At 34.6% G+C, this 7220-nt stretch overlaps 1 long non-coding RNA gene across 18 annotated transcripts; it reads right to left on the reverse strand.

Annotated features, from left to right (window-relative positions):
• Nucleotides 1-213: 213 nt before the first annotated feature.
• Nucleotides 214-6601, reverse strand: LOC145119743 (uncharacterized). 18 transcript variants are annotated; one of them, XR_013713963.1, is made up of 16 exons: nt 6155-6601; nt 5732-5917; nt 4663-4947; nt 4468-4567; nt 4098-4388; nt 3867-4002; nt 3702-3768; nt 3543-3596; nt 3338-3466; nt 2166-2217; nt 1611-2060; nt 1444-1517; nt 1263-1339; nt 960-995; nt 711-865; nt 214-466 (listed from the first exon to the last, which is right to left on the reverse strand). It is a non-coding gene; the product is annotated as an uncharacterized LOC145119743 (long non-coding RNA). The 18 variants fall into 18 exon arrangements; XR_013713964.1 differs by having other exon boundaries at nt 4663-5046; XR_013713962.1 differs by having other exon boundaries at nt 4663-5049.
• Between the last annotated feature and the right edge of the window lie 619 nt (nt 6602-7220).

Genomic DNA, 7220 nt, shown 5'->3' on the forward strand with positions numbered 1-7220 from the left:
CCCTTAATAAAGAAACACTCATGTCATTCTTAGCGCATTCTTTTCATTGTCGTCATGTTATTTTTTGTCATAAAAATATGGTTTTTTGCAATGGCACTAAGTGTGTTGCCACACTTTTTTTAATAATTTAATTTAATAAAAACTTAAAATTTCATTAATTCAAATAAAAAAAGTACATATTAGAATTTAAAAAAATTAAAAATTAAAAAGACAAAAAAAAAAACATTAAAAAATTTTTCACAAAAAAATAAGAGTAAACTAGAAAGGTGACCCCCGCGTTGCGGGGGTCGGAAGGTGTCACTTTTGTTTGGAAGTATATTACATTGTTCTAATTGGTAGCTACAGTAAAGTATGTTGCTTGAGTCAATTTTATTTTACTTTGCTGCTTTATAAATGATCTTCTACCACTCTTTGCACCTTCAATATAATTCCGGTCATACTGATAGTCAACGTCGATTGCATCCATCTGCAAACAACATAGAACCATAAATATAACATATTTTATACGGACAACAGTAAAAATTCGTACAACTTGACAGCAACAGATTTTGCTAGCAACAATTTTATCAGATAATGTCATTTTGACATCAATTTGTTCTCAAATGTTTTACTCCTCTTCCTGGAAATGAAATCGAACCCACATATTCTCCTATAGAGTACTGGCTATTGTTTCCCTTCCTCTAGTCTCCTGTACGACATATTCCACACACCTGACCAAGTGGCTGATACCACTCTAAATCTTGATTTGAAGTAAGCTATTGTTTCCCTTCCTCTAGTCTCCTGTACGACAGATTCCACACACCTGACCAAGTGGCTGATACCACTCTAAATCTTGATTTGAAGTAAGCTTTGTTGTCTGGGTTTACTGAAAGGTAATTTGCTATTAGAGAACAAAATTTACAACTATAGAACAATAATAAATAAAAAGCGCAAAAGAATATTCAAAAAAAAAAACTTACAAACAGAAGTTTGAAGTGTTGAAATCTTCATTAAACCTGCAACGAAACGAAACAAACAACAAATCTGTGAAATATGAAATCAACAACTATAAGTATACTTGACTGGGTGAAGTTGAATCCATAACGATGGAGTGTGCCTAGAAAGAAGTAAAAGTAATGCAATTGAAACGAATCAGCTACAAAACTTATAGTAAATCAAACTTGTAGAGTTGGTAGTATGATTCACATAATCGAGATGTAAGTTATCATGATTACAAATCTAGGGATTAGAGGGATCGAGACACTAATGGTCATCGAACTAACCTCTAAAACTCTGTCAGCCATTGGTCTTGAACAACCTGATATCAAAATGAAGCCATACCATATGTCCGAGTGTTTGCCTAATGAAGCAAAAACATAATTGGGTTATTCTACAAAAGTGCCAATGTATTTACCATGTTGTAAGAAATATAAGTTTAATCTAGGAAGAAGAGATCGATGATACAGTTTTCCAAGTACAAACACACTCTTGACCAGATTTTTCGTTGAGGAGTTTTGTCGAGCAGCTGGTGTTCAAAACTTAAAAAAGCACAAAGAACAGAATCAATAAGTTTAGAAAACACTAAAAATCGTGAAATTCAGAAACAAATGATGGAATCAAACTGCTCTTACACTCTTTCCTGTCTTCCCTCACCTTCTGTCTCCCACTGAACCAAATTAGTTGATGGCAGTTGGGTTCGATGACCATCAGTTGCAGCAACAACAATCAATTGCAATAACAGCGTGCATCTTGTATGCTTCATATAACTTGATGTAGTTGTCGACTGTAAAAAATAAGTGAAAGACCCTGAGATCAGCTTGCTGGCCCAGCTGAGTTCATCGGTTTGGTATTTAAGTGAGAGAAGGATGAGATCGATGTTGAATATGAACAATCGATTGGGTTATCCTACAAAAGTGAAAGAGGACGGATATGGGTGAGACGTAAAGACGTAAAACAGGAAGAGAACAAAATCAAACGAAAAATCAAACACCCAACAGAAAATAAGAATGTTCTCACTCCATGTTCATTGATAGTTCGATATTTATTAAGGTAAGAAACATTAGACATCCCAAACCATGGACCTGGAGCAACAAACATAGATACATGACATACCTTCAGGTTTGCAAATCAATGAAAATAAGCACAATAGGACATAATGATCTAACGTTTAAAGGAGAAAATAACACCTTTTCTTGTATAAAGATGTATGAAAAGCCTTGGGCTCAATAAGAAGTGTTCCTGAAGCAAAAGAGAAACAAAAATTAACATACATATAAATAACTATAGTTATTATTTATTTTTCTTTTTTATAGATTTTTAACAATAAATCTTTTGTATTTATAATAATTACCAATGAATCCAATCTTCTTTTGCTTCAAAAAACCATGTCTGCCAATAAAATATAATTATATCTATTTTTTAACTACTATTAAATAATTATTGGATTGTTTTTAATTTTTTTATAAAAAATTTACCATATGGTCAAGCTTTCTCTCCATATCAAAGCTGATAAGAGTTTGATAACCCCCCCCCCCCCCCCCCGACCACCTTAACAACAGATCCGTCCATTTGTCTGGAAGCAAGCAAAGAGAGTCGACTCAATAGCTATTTTAATATAAAAGCACAAAGCTATTATAAAATGCAATATTTAAAAGAAAGGTCATAAAATGGGAATGTTAATCAATAATTCAGGATATGTTATGGGTACCTTACCATTTTGAGCTACCGCAAACAAAATTAACAAATCAAAATCAATAAGAAATATATTTCATACTCTCATCCTTAATGTATCAGCTGATATATTATACAACACTCTTCTGTGATATGTGTGCAGGTTGAGATTTTTGTTAACATAGGAACATAAACATTTTTTATTAATTGAGACACTAATTACATAAATCTGATACATATGTATATATATATATATATATATATATATATATATATATATATATATATATAACCTCCAACCATCACAACCCTTCAATATGACAATTAATTTTAACCGCTATAACTACCTTTAACCGCCGTATAAGTGACTTATATAACAACTAACTGATAACAAAATTTAACAGTCATAACCAAGCATATTAAATGTCAAGATTACCCTTCAACATTACAAAGAACAAATCATCATTTTAACCAATAACTGCTGGTGCTCTAGTCCAATCCAAAAGATAAGGGTGTTCTGGTACAGGAAGTCCAATTAACGCATACTAAAAAGAAGCTAGTTTTCATATTACAATATATAATGTTCTTTAATATTCCCATGAGGATTATACAAAACGACAATCGTACATACAAAGTCACATATAAAATAAAAACTATAAGATTAATGAAACAAATGTTTAAAGTTTACCTCTTTTGTCCAAAGACAGGTTTCCATCTGCTAATGTTTTAGACATGTGTTGAAAAACCCCAAATTAAGCTTTCAACACTGAAAATAGAATCCAATAGCGACTCTTCACTGTTGTTGCCCAAATTGTGCCTACATATACATTTTTATCAAGACTCCATTATATTTTGTGAGTTTGGTTATTCAAAAAAGAGTTAAAGTTTCATACCATTGCTGGTAAGTTTGTGGTTTGAGACCCAAAATTGCAAGCCTTCCATTTGACCTGCATCATACTTCCAATTTTTTGCTTCATAATAATTATATTAAACTAGTAGAAACTTCAAAAAATATTTTCTTTAACATTCAAAGACTGGATGGCAAAAGAAACCTTATGAGCTGGTTACAATCGTTGTGAATGCCTCAAAGGTATTTCATCGAACATGTGGTAAGCAAAGCTGATAAGAAGAGCAAATTCCAATCTCAGAAACAAAGTAGAGAAAGCAGACAGAGTTGGTAGAAAAAGAAAGTGTCGATTGAAGTCAAAATCACTTACCCAACTGAATCCATTGTACTCATCTGCTCCCTTCACAATTTCTTTTCCAAAACCCATGGCGTGTTTCTAGGTCTGTAATCATCAAAATTACAGAAATCATACCAACAAGAAAAAAAACTTGTTGGACATCATTTACCTACAGTGGAAACTTGCTTTAGGAGATGAAATCATTTAGGAGATGAAGTCATTAACTGCTTATTCGAAATCTCGTGCTGAGAGAAGAAACAATACCTTTCACACCTGTGTGTAGAGTGAAACAGTCCTCCAATCCCACAGATGTTGAAGAAGAAGGGAAAACAAAGAGTAAATGACCGGAATTCAAGGCTCGCAAGGCATGAGAGAAGTCCATGTCGGTGGATTCCTGTCCAATATCGGTTCTCTATCGGTAGGTGTCGTAGAAACCTAATTTTGATGTCGTGTTGAAGGAGATGTCCAGATACAACAAACACACATGAAGAAACCGCACTGGGAAGAAAAGTGCGTGGAGCCATAATCGATTACAGAAAGAAAGAGATACGATTTCTGGAAAAGAAAGAGATAGAGGAACAGATAAAGTGAGAGGGAGAGAGAGAGAGAGAGAGAGAGAGAGAGAGAGAATCACCTGGTATTGGTTTTGTGAAGAGGAGAATCGATTTGAGGTAGCGGTGGTGGAAGGACCAAAAGAAGCGGTAGGAGAATCGATCGTTGATAATCACATAAACCTAGAGGAAAAAGTGTTTATGACGCCGTTAACAGAGAGAATCGATCGTTGATAATCATCCACTTAAAAATCAATCACAGAGCATGAAACACATACCGATTCAGCCATAAGTCGGACGCCCTAAATCGTCGATTTGAACGTGGAACATCCGGTGGTGGGGGCCGACGATTTTGAAACTTGCTCTCTAGGGTAGGAGTTGGTGTAGGTCAACGATTCTCAGAAGAAGAAGAAGAAACCTCAGAGCAAGCGGAGGGAAGATGGTCAGGCGAGAAGAGGAGAAGAGACTGTGTATTTTGGGGATCAATTCCATTTACCAGAAAAGCATGTGAACGATGATGGAAGCTTTAATCGAAGATGGGAGCAGACGAATAAGAAAACCCTCTGAAAATAAAAGATGAGGCGGTGAAAGAAAGAGAAGAAGGCACGTATGTTCGTCGTGTCAGAAGTCGATGACTACGCGTACGTAAAAACGACACGTCTCTACTAACAATATAGATATGACAAAAAAAACCCATCAAGATACAAAAAGACAGCGACCTACAGGAAATGTAAGTTAAGGGACGAAAATAGACAAATATGGGCCAAGTTTACTGTTCTTTTTCTTCACAATATATATATATATATATATATATATATATATATATATATATATATATATATATATATATATATATATATAGAAGGACCAAATTGCAATTTCAATAAAGAAGTGGACCAATTCAGATCTAGAGCAAATTGGGGGCCCATAAGAATGTACAATGAATCGAAGTAGAGGGGCCAATTTTAAAAATGGCTTAAAAGGACCCCAGGCAAAATATTAATAAGTAGAAGGACCGAAATTTTTAATATATATAAGTAGAAGGGCCGAAATTGACCAAAAAGATTGCTGTTTACTGTTACTTTTTTCACATCTTTAATATATATATATATAATAATTACGCGGATGATCTGTGCAGTTTTGGGCAATCTGTGTGTTTATCCCTATTTCCTTTTTTAAACTCGGAATGTCCCTATTACGTATTTTTGTTGCGCGTTTGGTCACTGACATTAGTAAAAAGACTATATTGCCCTTAATGAATATCTTTTTGATTTTTTTAATATTTTAAATTTATTTTAATCTTTTTATTTTATTTTATTGGGACCATTGTTTTTAATCCCATCTTACCCTTCATTGTTCAAGATTACCCTTCACTCCAATTCATCACGACCACCGATCTTACCCTTCATTGTTCAAGATTACCCTTCACTCCAATTCATCACCACCATCGTACCTGCTTTACATTTACAAATAAAGACCAACATTGATTGATTTCTTAAAAATGGAAAGCAAAATCACCACCACCTTTAATACCTGAAAAAAAAACCACATTGAACCCAATCAAACCAAAAATCGAACCAGAAATCAAATCCAAGAATCCAAACACTAAATCCAAACCGAAAATCATATATGAAATCAAAACCAAAATCAATCCTTTCAAACCAGACATTTAGTCGAATCAAACCAACAATCAAAACTAAAAAATCAAACACAAACATATATTTCCAACAGAGATGAGATGAGAGTGAAAAAGAGAGAAAGAGAACCCACAAGCACCAAACCCAGAAGCTTTGAAATCACGTTCCATCGATTTCATGCCAAAATCAAAACTCAAACAACCATAAAATCAAGATAAATGAGTGTGGTCGCCGACAGTTGTGTTAGCTCTGGCAGATGGCATCACAAATAAGTTAGAGACAGAGGAAGGATCATGACGGTGGTAGTGGTGGATCGATTGTTTGTTCCGGTTGCAATGACATAGATGAATGTGGTCATCAACGGATCTAAGTATCTGATGGTGCTTAGGATTCCACCTTCAGTTTATGGTGGAGCCCTAAACCACCGTAGATGAAAATGAGAGCAGCGGTGACTGGGGAAGTGGGTTGCAAAGGTTAGGCTTTTGATTTCTTGTGAGGTTTCAAGCGAAAATGATTCATTTAGGAAGGAGAGATGAAAAACTGAAGTGGGAGTGGAGAGGAAGAAAGGGGGAAAAGGAAATGGGAGGGGTGGGGGCAGGGTCTGTTTGGTGGGGGATGTTTATTTATTATTATTATTATTTAGATTTAAAAAATGATTGTTTCTGTTTTGAAAAAAAATTAATAGATAATTGAAACATTAAAAAGAAGTTATCAATGACAAAGTAGTCTTTTTACATTTGTCAGGGACCAAGTGCGTAACAAAAACATGTAATAGGGTCCGTCTGAGTTAAAGTAAAAGATTTTGGGACCAAACACGCAGATTACCCCAAACATAGGGACCATTCATGTAATTTACTCAAAAAATAACTAAAACACATTACATGAAATCTTCGACAGAGAAGTCGTCTTTTGAATCATCCAAGGGATCCAAATTGAGATCAATGTGTTGACTCCCGTAAATGTGTACCACCAAGTCTATATGAAGATTGTGATGTGTTTCATTGCTACGCATCTCCGCTCTCCTGTCCATGTACTCATCACCACTAATCTCTATTGGCTATGTCTTTGGGATGTTTTCATACTCATCATACACACATATCACTCCTCCTTCATCTTCAAAAATCATATTATGCAATATGACACATACATACATGACCTCTTGAAGTTTTTCCTTCTAGAATCATTTGGACAGGAAATGA

Source organism: Lactuca virosa, chromosome 6 (genome assembly GCF_052849685.1).
Source record: "Lactuca virosa cultivar CGN04683 chromosome 6, Lactuca_virosa_CGN04683_v6, whole genome shotgun sequence".
In the NCBI taxonomy this organism is placed as follows: Eukaryota; Viridiplantae; Streptophyta; class Magnoliopsida; order Asterales; family Asteraceae; genus Lactuca; species Lactuca virosa.